We start from the raw sequence: 14,207 nt of genomic DNA, 5'->3' as shown, positions 1-14,207 counted from the left end.
GTCTACATCTTTGATTTAAGTAGTTGAAAATCATACTAAACTTGACTTAGTGCCTAAACTTAGAGAATTATTAACCTCAGACGTCGCAGACACATGTAGACAGAACAGTTTAAACGTGAGGCAACAAACAGACAGACACACTTTGGCATTTATAATATTAAGTATGGATTAAGTATGGATATTTATTTACGGTTTCCCATATGTGATAATTGATCAGTTTCCGACTACGGTTCCTTTAAGAATCTTCCTAAGCGGGTTATGTTGTGTTTGTTACAGGTCTGGCTTTGGGTATAGTTGGGTGGATACTTTCTGCTATATACATAATCGCTAGCATTATTTTTCTGTGTTTCGGGATTCGTAAGGTATTTACGAGTATTATTTTCTTTATTTCATTTGGGTCTTAGGGTATTACAATGTGAGTATAAGAGTACAATACCAAAACACTTACAAAACATTACAAAGCCATATAAAAATACACACATTATAAAAAACCTAACCTAGAATGCCGCCGGCAGCGGGGCAGACAGCAGTGGAGGCGCGCCCATAAAAGCCGATTCCCACCGGCTTGCCTGTGTTGGACGTTTGAGCAGAGTTGTAAAGGAAATATGTAAGCCAAATTAGCCCCGGCTTGCCTATGGATATGTTTGACGCGCCGCCACTGCTAGGCAGGGCCCAAGCTGCCGGTGGTCAGGGCCGCAGAGTGAGGAACCGACGTACTATTAGCGCCGTGTCCAAAATAATAGTATCCAGTATTAATTATTTATTATCAATAGTCTTGCCAATTTACAATCAAGCTGTGTTTAATAATTTGCTACTGAATTGATTACCTAATTCAATAAATACTTCACAACTTATTCTTTCACAGAATCAACTGACCGCTAAACGAATATACGCGCTGCTGCTATTTATAAAAATATTTCTCGAATTAATACTTTCTATTGTTGTTGGTGTAGTAAACAAATTTGAATATACGAGTATCGGTGGAATGGTTATTGGAATCAGTAAGTTTTTCTTCTGAATACAGTTTATTAGGTTTACAAAAACAGTCCCAGTATGTAGCGTCTCTCAAGGCTAATCTGAAGTAGGCTTTCCAACCAAGCGTGATTCGGTGAAGCAAGTAGGTACCTACCTACTCAAAAGTAAAAAATGGAACCCTTATAGGATCACTCGTGCGTCTGTCTGTATGTCCGTCTGTCACCTATTTACTCGGATGTCAGTGTACAGTGCCATCCTGATATATGTATCGGAGCGGCCACGGTGCTCATAAATATCTGAACACGTCTCCATTGTCAAGGCTTTAGAATATGGGTGTTCATATATTTTTTAATTTGCCTTGCCTTTCGAATTAGCTTATAAAAACTAAGCTTGTTTGAGTCCTAAATGTGTAAACCAGTGTAAACTATGTTTGAGTCCTAAATGTGTAAACCAATGTAAACTATGTTTAGAACTAAATTTTATTTTCCAGTCATCAATGTTTACTTCTTCCTGGTAGTATACAGTTATTACAAGGAACATAACATAACACTGGTTCCTGAAAGAACTTAAACCCACCCCAACACTGAATCAAACAGCAAATCCACGGTATGAAAATTGTGTAAGTTTATATAATAAGTATAGAACCGATGGCCGATGGGGCAGAATGGTTCTCGAGTGGCGACCACGCCACTTCGAGTGGCCAAGACGCAGCGTGGGTAGGCCCCAGACTAGATGGACCGACGATCTGTAGGGCTAAGATGCCCGACTTTTTGTCATTTGTCACCATGGCCGCCTATTCCACTTATACCCCCGCGATATAGTGGGGATATGTGGAATATTTTTCCATCTATTTCTACTGGTAGTGATACATGGAATCAAGTTGTCCATCTATCCCCCCTATTTTTGAATGGTAGGGCCAGATGGAATTTATTCCGCTTTTCCCAACTACTTTCCCCCCTGGTATAAATCGGTGGATTTTTTTCCACGTGTACCTATTGATTTCCCCCCTGGTGGGGATAGGTAACTTGTTTTCCATATTAACCTCTTTTTTCCTCCCCAGGTGGGGACGGGTGGATTTTTTTTTTACCTATCCCTACTGCCTTGTTGTTTGGTAGGGATATGTGGAATTTCTTCCACTCGTCCCTGCTACCTTGCTGTTTGGTAGGGATATATGGAATTTCTTCCACTCATCCCTGCTACCTTGCTGTTTGTTAGGGATATATGGAATTTCTTCCACTCGTCCCTGTTACCTTGCTGTTTGGTAGGGATATATGGAATTTCTTACACTCGTCCCTGTTACCTTGCTGTTTAGTAGGGATATATGGAATTTCTTCCACTCGTCCCTGCTACGTTGCTGTTTGGTAGGGATATATGATTTGAGAAAACTTCCATGTATCCCTACCAAAATACAATCAGGTAAAGATGATTGGAAAAGTTTCCATGTATTTCAACCAGAATAAGAATCAGGTAAAGATGATTGGAAAAGTTTCCATGTATCCCTACCAAAATACAATCAGGTTAAGATGATTGGAAAAATTTCCATGGATCCCTTCCAAATAGCGAGGTTGTAAAGCACTTAAATATGACAATCTGCGATTAGCTTTGATCTACAGACGGACAGACAGGTGAGTGAATTTATGAGGATTCCCCTTTCCTTTATAGGTATAATGACTTTCAAATGAAGCTTACCACATCACACTTGCCCATAAAATAATAATTCCCCGAATGATTAACCATAATACCTACCTTTAACCTTTTCGACGCCGCGTCAAACACAAAAGCTGTCTCTCAGACGCCACGTCACCGAAGTGTCAAAACTGAAATTGAACTTTATGCATATGCACCTAGGTCTATGTTGCTCTGTGGTCTATGACCGATTAATACGTCTTTGGCGTTGAACCTGCGGTGCGTATATATCGGTCATTGGCGTCCAAAATATTAAATTTGATGTAGGTAATCTTAACTACTTCATTATTGCCGCATTAAGATTAAAAATAGTCGTTTGTTTTACAAGCGGGCAAATGTTGTTTAAAACTCCTTGTTTTTGATAAATTGATACCCAAGCAAGCGAACGATTCCAAAATTGGAGTATAATTAAACGAGCAACTCTCGTATATTTATTTATTTAAATGTACATATAATATATTTCGGGGATCTCGGGAACGGCTCTAACGTTTCGATGAAAATAAATCTGCTATACGTATGGGGGTTTTAGGGGCGTAAAATCGATCTAGCTAGGTTTTATCTCTGAGAAAACGCGCATTTTTGAGTTTTTACACGTTTTCCGAGCAAAACTCGGTCTCCCAGATATTTGGAGTACCTACCTATAATAGACATCACTTTAAAAATATTTGCAAATTTCACATTATTTTTATGTGGTAGAATATTTATTTAATAAAAATGTGTTAATAAATAAATTACAGAATGAATTTCGTATCGGAAACCCACGCTGAGCAGGATGATACATAAAGTAATTGGAAAACTTTTTTGCCAATTATTTCGGTTCTACGACTTCCGATTCCATTGATATAATGATTTCACATTTCGTCAGGAAATGGATTTTCATGTAATCGACTTATTTATTATAATAGTACTAATAATAATAACTCCACGGCCGATTCGGCCACGGCGACTGCTATCAACTCCGTTCCTGTCTCTGGTGTGCTCGCAAGTGGCTGACGTAGCCTATCTTATTACTTAAGGCCGTGCATCGAAAAATAACAGGATCTTATAAAGGTGGCAGTGGCTAGCCCCGGAAACAAACAGTAGTGATTTTCGGATATATGTTTCTTGACTATATGATAAGAGATTTCGTAGTAGTCGAAACACGAATGCTTAAAATTTTCTCGATAGAAAATAAATCCAAACTTACGTGTTCATTTTTCGGTTTTAGCTTCGTGCAACTAGAAAACACATCCATATCCAGCACAACCCACCTTACAGCAAAGGTTTTCATCTCGTCTTAACTTTCAAAGAACTAAATATTAACTTATTATCCTTCACCGATGGATTTATTATCGATTTTTGATTTTATGAATTCAACATGAAGTTATATTTTTTAAACTGGAGCGAGTTGTCACTTTTTTTGCCATACTAATTTGAACCTTATCACCGAGACAGAAAGTTGTTCGTACCAGACTAGAGAAAACGGTCCACTTGAGATAGAAAAACCCGAGCCCTGTGTCTCACTCGCACATGTTGCCAATGTTAAAAAGATACCATTGTGGTAGAAATTATATCATTAAACTACTGAATTTAATTACCTTCTTATACAATTTTAGTGCTATATTCAGATTACAGTTCTGATATATTTTAAGTAATTTGTAAATAATTATGATGCCAATATTATTAACTGATTAAACCAAGCGCATACACAGCAAAAAAAACCTAAATTTTAGTATGGTAGGATTTGTAGTAACTTTAAATATTAATTGGTATCCCCAACTTGATGACATTTCTTCAAAACACGTGAATGCGAAATTTCTTAAAAATTGTGAAGAAATGTTATGTTAAAGGTTGTTGGAGTGAAATAATTGCTAATTGTGGAATATTGTTTCACAAGAAAGCCACAATTATTACATTTTACTATAAAAATACAAGACAACATTGTCAAACTCATTAGGGTGACTATGATGTCGGCACGTTGCGAATCGGTCTCACAGAATTCTTATAATTAACGTAGGTAATGTAAAAGTAAGTTTAACTTAATAGGTAAAGTCCGTCAACCAAATCTTGTCAGTAGTAAAAGGCGGCAAATTTGAAAAATCGCGGGTTAGCAACACTGTTTCGAATAATTCCAAAATGCGTGTCATCTGTGTTTTATCTGTGGAATGTAGATCGTGAACGACAGCCGTCAACTTATTTGTTTTCATTTGGTTTTCATTCTGAATCGTTTCTGTTTCAAGAGATATTTCTGCTGTCACCATTAAATACCAATACATTAAATAAGAATAAGCAAAGCTAAGGGGCCTACAATGTACAATCATGCTCGTTGATGGTAAACATTACTAAAAATTGAGGTTATGACAAGTACACCCTGGAAGAACTCTTTCGAACTTATAGGATTATGTTCAGTTTTTTTGTTTTAGGGTTAAAAGGCATAAATAAAATTAAAACGTATGCCTAAATCTATCCAACAAGACCATAAATTGTGTCCTGGAAACCGTCCATAGGCCCACATGTCTAATATTTTCAGCAATCAGTTGTGACTATTTACAAAGATGCAATAGAATACTACAGAGTATTATGCTTGGTTGAAGTGACCCGGTAACATTGGTAACTTCATTATATTTTTTCAATTAATGACCTGAATTATAGTGTAAGCTAAAGTGACCCTTATCTTATTTACCTTTAAATTAAATAAACACCCAAATATCAGTTGTTTTATTTTTAATATGTAATCCTATTGTACAATATATACCAATCAAAAAAATTACACAGGTATATTCATCCGGAAGAGTACACTAATTTACATTAACAAGTGGCATATTATATTGTAAATAACAAATATATGCACTATCTAATTATCTGCATTTTGATATGATTTTATTTTAGTAAACTTAGAAGACATAGATAGGGAACAAAGAGAATATAAGCACTACGATAGGGAGTTGTTTTTGATATCTTCAAATTTGTTCATCATTTTGATTAACATTGTTTTAACATCGCTTTTAAATTGTCCGTCCGTTTCAAATTTTTTCAATAAACCGCGAGTGACAATTTGAATTGACGTACGCAGGGCGCGCTCAGCGGAAAAAAAAATCTTTTGGTTCGATGTACATTGCTGCTTTTCTTAGCGCAATACTGCTCTTTGAGTGTTGCCCTACTTTAGTTTGCTTTACATTGCTACTGACAAGATTTGGTTGACGGACTATATGTCTTTATTTCGGCATGTTTAATTTAAGATTTGTTATAGAATACCTAATTGAAGGGATGTTTACAAAAACAACATAACTGATTAGAGCGGTTGTCATTTTTTTTAAGAACATGTTAATCGTTTCAGGTGTCAACCAGTGTACGAGGGGCGTTCAAAATATTCTCGGTATTGATATCTTACAACCTCTTCTAAAATTTCTTTCGTTACTGGCCGCTAAGGTTTATTCATTGACATTAAAAAAAGTATAATTCGAACCGAGATGTTCTTTTGTTTTTCTGCAATTGCTGAACAAACATGAACATCATGTGGGAATTGACAATGTTAACTAAATTAGAACATCGATGCGTGATAAAATTCTTGACAAAACAAGGTAAAAATCAAAAAACCATAAAAGAGGAAATGGATTGTGTTTACCGTGAGTCTGCTCCTTCTTTATCTACCATTCAAAAGTGGTCAAGCGAGTTTAAACGTGGAAGGGAGAGTGTTGAAGACGACCCTAGACCTGGCCGGCCTGTAGTAGCTACTTCACAAGAAAATATTGATAAAGTGGAAAAACTTATATTGGAAGATGGTCGAGTGAAGGTAAAATCTATAGCACAAGTAACCAATCTCTCTATTGGTACCGTACATGATATTATCCATGACCATCTTAATATGTCAAAAGTAAGTGCAAGATGGGTTCCGCGAATGCTGACTCGGCTTCAAAAAGACATGCGTGTAGCTTGTTGTTCCGATTTTATTGACCTGTGCGGTGAAAATCCTGATGAGGTGCTGCAAAGAATAGTTACTGGAGATGAAACCTGGGTTCATCATTATGACCCAGAGAGTAAACAAGAGTCCATGCAGTGGCACATTAAGGGTTCAGCTCATCCCAAGAAGTTCAAGGTCATCCCTTCAGCTGGCAAGGTCATGGCCACGATATTTTGGGATTGTGAAGGAGTATTACTGATCGATTATAAAGAAAAAGGTGTAAATATCACAGGACAGTACTACGCTAACATTCTACGTCAATTAAAGGATGCAATCAAAGAAAAGAGGCGAGGAAAGTTAACCAAAGGTGTTATGCTTCTGCATGACAACGCCCCCGTCCATACTGCTCATATTGCCAAGGCAGCTATTGTTGAATGTGGGTTTGAAACTGTTACTCACCCACCGTATAGTCCGGACTTAGCCCCCAGCGACTTCTTTTTGTTCCCCAATCTTAAAAAGGATCTGCGTGGAAATAAATTTTCCGATGATGAAGCATTGAAGGCGGCAGTGGAGGAGCATTTTTACACCAAAGATAAAAAATATTTTTATGCAGGATTAAAAAAAATAATTGATCGATCTTTTAAGTGTATGAACATAGGGGGGGAGTATATTGAAAAATAAAAATATCAAACTTTTCGTACTTGTTTGTTTTCATTCTCATACCGAGAATATTTTGAACACCCCTCGTAGTCAGTTATGTTGTTTTTTAAACATCCCTTCAATTGCCAAAATTAAAAACCAAAGTGCTTAACTCCTTAAACATTACAGACTCTCATTTATACATAATATTTTGTTACGGAAAAGGTGTGTCAAACTGTTTATATATATGCAATCGATTCTTTATAGGTAGGACACATTTCCGTCAATAGAAAAAAGGCACCAACTTTAAAAAAAATGTCATATTTGCTAAACAGATCTTCAATGACGCTTACACTTAAAAAAAGCTGAAGTGGACAAAAGGGAAGCCTACCTTTATGAACATACCATGAGTGAGTGCTAAAGAGGCCGACTACAAATGAAAGAAAAAACCCGACTACTTAAAATTTCACTTTATTTAGAAAATGTCACACCCTACTGATATATTTCATGTTATCCTAATATCCCACATACAGATGTCTTATGGTCACCCTAATTAGAACGAGATGCAGGGCTCTAGTTTGACTTCTCATGTGGACACACTTTTTGGTCAATGTACTCGATCCAGTTTATTAACTCTAAATCCGTGGAATTCAACAGCAAACGCCCATTTTACGCAGTTCGGTTTCTCTTTCTGTCATGCGTCAAAGTCATAAATGCATCCTTTATGCCAGTAATGTTAGATGGCCGTCGTGCCTCAAAGAGGTAAGACCTATGTCACTTCGCGCAGCGCTCCGAATTACGTAAAATTTTAATATCCAATAAACGTTGAGTCGTAACTCCATTGAGTAGTAACGGAATCTGAGGTAAACCTATGATGGTGCCTTCTTACAGGCCTATACGTTACGCATGTGTGCGTGTTTGCTAGGCTACGTCATGCTACGTCGAAATCTATACTTTTTGTCAGTTACAACGGGTTAGGAAATTTCGACAGATATTGAAATGTATCGGTAGCTGTTTGGTATTTAGCCATCAGAATCTAACCGTAACTTTTTGCTTTATTTTTGTTTGAAAATAAAATATCTATAAGAATATATTTTTTGCTTTTTTTCTATTGTAATGATAAAAATAAATCTAGTATGTTTCATGCTCAAATAATTTAAAATAATTGAATAAATATTAAAAACTGATTGATATTATTCGTTTTAATTATTATATTATTAAGTTTGTTTGAATAAAATATTTTATTTCAATAATACGAAAAGTTATTATATTTAAGTACCACTAAAAAAAGGTCCCTACTTACAAAAACCCTCTTGCACGGGCCGGGGTTCGAACCCGTGACCTCCGGTTTGAAAGTCGCACGCCACTACAATTTCACATAAGTAATTTACAATGACATGATACCGTGGAAAAAGTGAATATTACAATGTACTGTGTTACTATCATTTTATAGTTTATTTTGGCTTGACAAGGAGGAATGAGAAAAACGTGCAGAGCGAAAGGATTAAATCTCTCTGTCTACAAATTATGTTCAAAGAATTAATATCAAGACATCTGTTTTGATATTAATTCTTTGAACATAATTTGTAGATGTGCTTTTTTATATCATCGAGAAAGATTTTTATTAAAAAAATGTGTTGAATTTATATGTTTTATTTATGTTTTTTTGGCATAAATTTCATTACTTTTGACAAATTTTGATTGTGATGACAAACGATTTGATGTGATGTGTGAAACGAACCATGTGATCAACGATTTATCTAATAAAACTTCATTTAGTCGAAAAAAATAGTTGTCTACTACCGGGTGGAAAAAAATTATGGGCCCTGGAGGGAAAGTGCCTTAAAACCTTAAGTTTGCTCATTTTACTTAAATGAAACATTATTGTTTTTTAAAGAAACAACTGCATTCAAAGATTTTTGAAGTGAAAACTTCTTTAGCGGCGCTAGGCACTTTTTGAGGTGGGGAAAAAATGATAAACTCGAGACAGCGTAAGGCGATCATGTGACCGTAAGGTTTAGATGGCCAATCATTTAGATGGCATTTAAATCAATAAAGAAAAACTCAATGACATTACATGAAAAAGGTTATAATCTTGTACGGGCTGAAATACGAGGATCTCACAGTATTATAACTTTATATCACTCAAATATAATTCAATAAAGCTACATCTTGATGAAATCGCTAATAAAAGTGAACTCTAGTACTGGTGAATAAAACTCAAAATATCATGACCAAATATATTTAGATGCGAGGTCTGCAAGGTAACTTTACAATTTCTATTCGAATTTTAAACAATTAACGCTATAAATTTGAATTTCGAATTTTAAACAAGCTCACTGACCAGCAATTGCGGAACCAAAAGTTTTGAATAGAAAGGAGGATGGGTCAATTATACATAGTGCTGCAGACATTTTGGACTAGTCATTGAGTTTTCACTTCTGTCGGCACTCCCGGAATGCAACACGTTGTTTTTTTTTAAATTCGCTTAGTCGCGCCCGGGAATCGAACCTACTTTTTCCACACTGTATAAAAGAACACAAATGCTTTTCTTCTGGTAACTTAAATGTTCTATCTATCTTGGTGATATGTCAATGCAATCAAATAATCTGAAAAAATAATAATAACCCAATTTATGAATTCCGTTCCTTCAGAAAAATGCGAAATGTACGTACAATTTTTAGGGATATCGTACTTTTCCCAGAGACAAATTTAGTTGGCTAAGAGACATTTTCACTGATTTGGGGTCTGTACTAAAAATCTAACATAATATGATAAGGACTTAATCGTTTTAAGCTCAAGAGTGAGTTTTCCTAAAGCTTTTTCTAAAAATTATGTCTTTATTAACGTTAGGAGTGCACAGCAGCATGTCAAATGTATACCAAAATGTCAAGGGAGAGAACAATAAATTAAGTTTCAATTCCACTTCCACTCATCAGCAAAGTGATATAAGTATATCAGCAGTTTAAAGTTATTTTAGATTACAAAATTAGCGCATCAAAAAAATCAAAGTGCATAGAAAAAAAGTCTCCTGAGTCATAATAAAATTGATGTCTCTTGGGTCACCAGAAAAGTCACCAGGGAGAACGATGACCCAAATCACATTTAAAAGAAAATGTAAATTTTGTGTACTACCTACGAACATTTTTCAAAAAACTATGTTTTTATAACATATTAGACCCAGGATAGATCTAATACCTCTTTTCGTACCCCGGATAAAATGGTCGGCGACTAAAAAAGTAACTGAAACGTTTCGTTATTAGGTTCACGATGCCGCGTTGTACCCTTGCCTTCGTTGCGATATGTTTGGTAAGTCAGGAGACTTAAAAAATGAGCCATGATTTTGGGACATATTAACAAATATTTTTTTGAATATATATTAATTTTAGCGGACTTTAATAATTTACCAGTTAAATTAGATGTAAATACCTTTTTAGTTAATCGTTAATATGATATATTAGTAGCAGTAAAACACTTTATTGTACAAAAAGACTCATAAAACATGAAAAAACACACATCCTTCGTATATGGTAGAATAACCGATACGCGATTGGGATACGCTCTTTTTGTATGGGATACAAAAAAAATTCTCCTGGGTCACCAAGAAAAATCGACATATTAAAATAATTCAGTTCGTTTTTAAGCTCTAGTCAGATTGACTTTTTGGTTATTTGAGATAAATTACAATAACGCTTAGATTTGAAAAACATGATTTTCTATTTTGTTGCGATCTACCCGGGTAATAAAAATACGGCGAATTTGAACTTTTGTTTGTTGTCGTTGTAAAATGTATTAAAAAATAATGTAGGCACCCCTGACAATTGAAATTCAAAATTATCCAGAAAAAGCGGCCAAGTGCGAGTCGGACTCGCCCATGAAGGGTTCCGTATTTAGGGGATTTATGACGTATTAAAAAAAAACTACTTACTAGATCTTGTTCAAACCAATTTTCGGTGGAAGTTTGCATGGTACATCATATATTTTTTTTAGTTTTATCATTCTCTTATTTTAGAAGTTACAGGGGGGACGACACACATTTTACCACTTTGGAAGTGTCTCTCGCGCAAACTATTCAGTTTAGAAAAAAATGATGTTAGAAACCTCAATATCATTTTTGAAGACCTATCCATAGATACGCCACACGTATGGGTTTGTTGAAAAAAAATTTTTTGAGTTTCAGTTCTAAGTATGGGGAACCCCCAAAAAATTTTTTTTTCTATTTTTGTGTGAAAATCTTAATGCGGTTCACAGAATACATCTACTTACCAAGTTTCAACAGTATAGTTCTTACAGTTTCGGAAAAAAGTGGCTGTGACATACGCACGGACAGACGGACAGACAGACAGACAGACATGACGAATCTATAAGGGTTCCGTTTTTTGCCATTTGGCTACGGAACCCTAAAAATGAGTGTTTCAAAAAGGCACCCTGTATTCCTTACATACCTAAATAATCTCTTATTCAATAAAACATATAATTACTAAACACTGTGATTTATTTCAAATAAATGCAAATTGATCGGATAATAGTAGTTTATGCAACAGTGATATAATAAGGGTTCTTAAAATTCAAGGGTCGAAGTTACAAAACGAGACGTAGTCGAGTTTTGTAAAAAAAGACCCGAGAATTTTAAGAACCAATTATGAGCTGTTGCATACATTACTTTTTCTATGACAGCTGCAGCAAAAAAAAAAAAAAAAAGACCCTTGAATTTTAAGAACCAATTATGAGCTGAATTATTAAAAAAAAAGAGTTATTATTAAAAAAAAGAGTTATTATTTAAAAAAAAAAGAGTTATTATTAAAAAAAAAGAGTTATTATTTAAAAAAAATTGAGTTATTATTTTAAAAAAAAAAGAGTTATTTTTGTAAATGAAAACATACCTCTTTCAATCAAGATGATCGGAACTTGTATCTTTAAAAAAGATAAAGCAGTTGTATTATACTCATAAGATGACTGCTAGCAGTCATCTTATGAGCCTATAGACAAAGCATTCAAATGACATTGCTTTAGATATCACTGTCAGTCATTTAATTGACACATTTAAGTGCTGGAGTAGAAAATAGTAGTTTATGCAACAGTGATATAATAAGGGTTCTTAAAATTCAAGGGTCGAAGTTACAAAACGAGACGTAGTCGAGTTTTGTAAAAAAAGACCCGAGAATTTTAAGAACCAATTATGAGCTGTTGCATACATTACTTTTTCTATGACAGCTGCAGCAAAAAAAAAAAAAAAAGACCCTTGAATTTTAAGAACCAATTATGAGCTGTTGCATACATTACTTTTTCTATGACAGCTGCAGCAAAAAAAAAAAAAAAAAGACCCTTGAATTTTAAGAACCAATTATGAGCTGTTGCATACATTACTTTTTCTATGACAGCTGCAGCAAAAAAAAAAAAAAGACCCTTGAATTTTAAGAACCAATTATGAGCTGTTGCATACATTACTTTTTCTATGACAGCTGCAGCAAAAAAAAAAAAAAAAAAAAAGAGTTATTATTAAAAAAAAAGAGATTATTAAAAAAAAAGAGTTATTATTTAAAAAAAATTGAGTTATTATTTAAAAAAAAAAGAGTTATTATTTAAAAAAAAAAAGAGTTATTATTTAAAAAAAAAGAGTTATTATTGTAAATGAAAACATACCTCTTTCAATCAAGATGATCGGAACTTGTATCTTTAAAAAAAATAAAGCAGTTGTATTATACTCATAAGATGACTGCTAGCAGTCATCTTATGAGCCTATAGACAAAGCATTCAAATGACATTGCTTTAGATATCACTGTCAGTCATTTAATTGACACATTTAAGTGCTGGAGTAGAAAAAAGATATTAATACCTACCTATACAATAATGAGTACGAGTACAGTCAGCTGCAATAATATGTTACACACCGAAGGCCGTTTTGCGGTAGATCATGTTAGATCTTATTTGTAGAGCCATAAGAGCGTGTCACATATTTTTGCGGCCGTCGAAGAGTAACATATTTATTATTGCAGGTGACTGTACCTATGAAAAATTCGAGCGTTAAAAAGCATTTCAACCAAAGCATTTATAATAATAACGACTATGGACGCCTGCAACCCCAGGGGTATTGTAACCCCATAACAATAAGGTTGAAATTTGCATTTAGTGACCGCAAAGTCAGGTGAGCGTAATCAAGTAAATCTGTTTTCATCATATTTTATCAAAAATAATCTCTTTTCTGTTCTTGTGCTATTTTCTTATTATCAATACTCTTAACTTATATGCTATATACGCTGCTGCTTCTATGCTGTTAACATCTTCCAAAACAACAATAAATATTCAGGTTTATTAATTAATTATTTTATTGTTTGCTATTATGAACAAGTAACAACGCCATCTGTTTCAATTTTTTCCGAATTTAAGTTTCTAGCCGACCGCAGCGACCGCGTATAATGGTAGTTAACTTCTGTAACGTTAGATGGTGCTAAAAGGTCACACAAACTTCACGTGCGGCGCGAATCGTTTCCATGTGTGCGTGTTAGCGGGGAGGGAAGAACTAGCGGGCGTGGTTTACGAAGCGCCAGACGCGGCTGCAGTAGGCCCTTAAAGTTCGCAAACATTGCGGGCACGTGAGCACACCATTTGTGTAATAATAATGTATTGCCGCAGGTGGTCTGGCTTTTACTTCATCGCGCTTGGCATCCAGCTCTAAGCGCCGTCGCGATTCAAATTCGGTTACGTTGGCAATGAATTTGCTTGATAAATAAGCAAAACAACGATTTCTTTTCCTTCATAATCTCCTCCTTTGAAAGTCGGTTAAAATTTAGCTTTTGTCACCTGGGCTACGAAGTATGCAATGTGCAATATTCGCAACGAGGCGGGAGTCATTTTGATGACGTCATTCCGCTGAAGTAGATGGCCGGCGCCGCTGTCTCTGTGTCTGTGTGTTAACAAATTATACATAAACCTTGCTCTTGAATCACTGTACTTATCTATTAAAAAAAACCGCATCAAAATCCTTTGCGTAGTTTTAAAGATCTACCTAAGCATACATATGGACAGA

Source organism: Cydia amplana, chromosome 9, assembly GCF_948474715.1.
Source record: "Cydia amplana chromosome 9, ilCydAmpl1.1, whole genome shotgun sequence".
Taxonomy (NCBI): Eukaryota; Metazoa; Arthropoda; class Insecta; order Lepidoptera; family Tortricidae; genus Cydia; species Cydia amplana.
Note: the sequence above shows the minus strand (reverse complement) of the source record.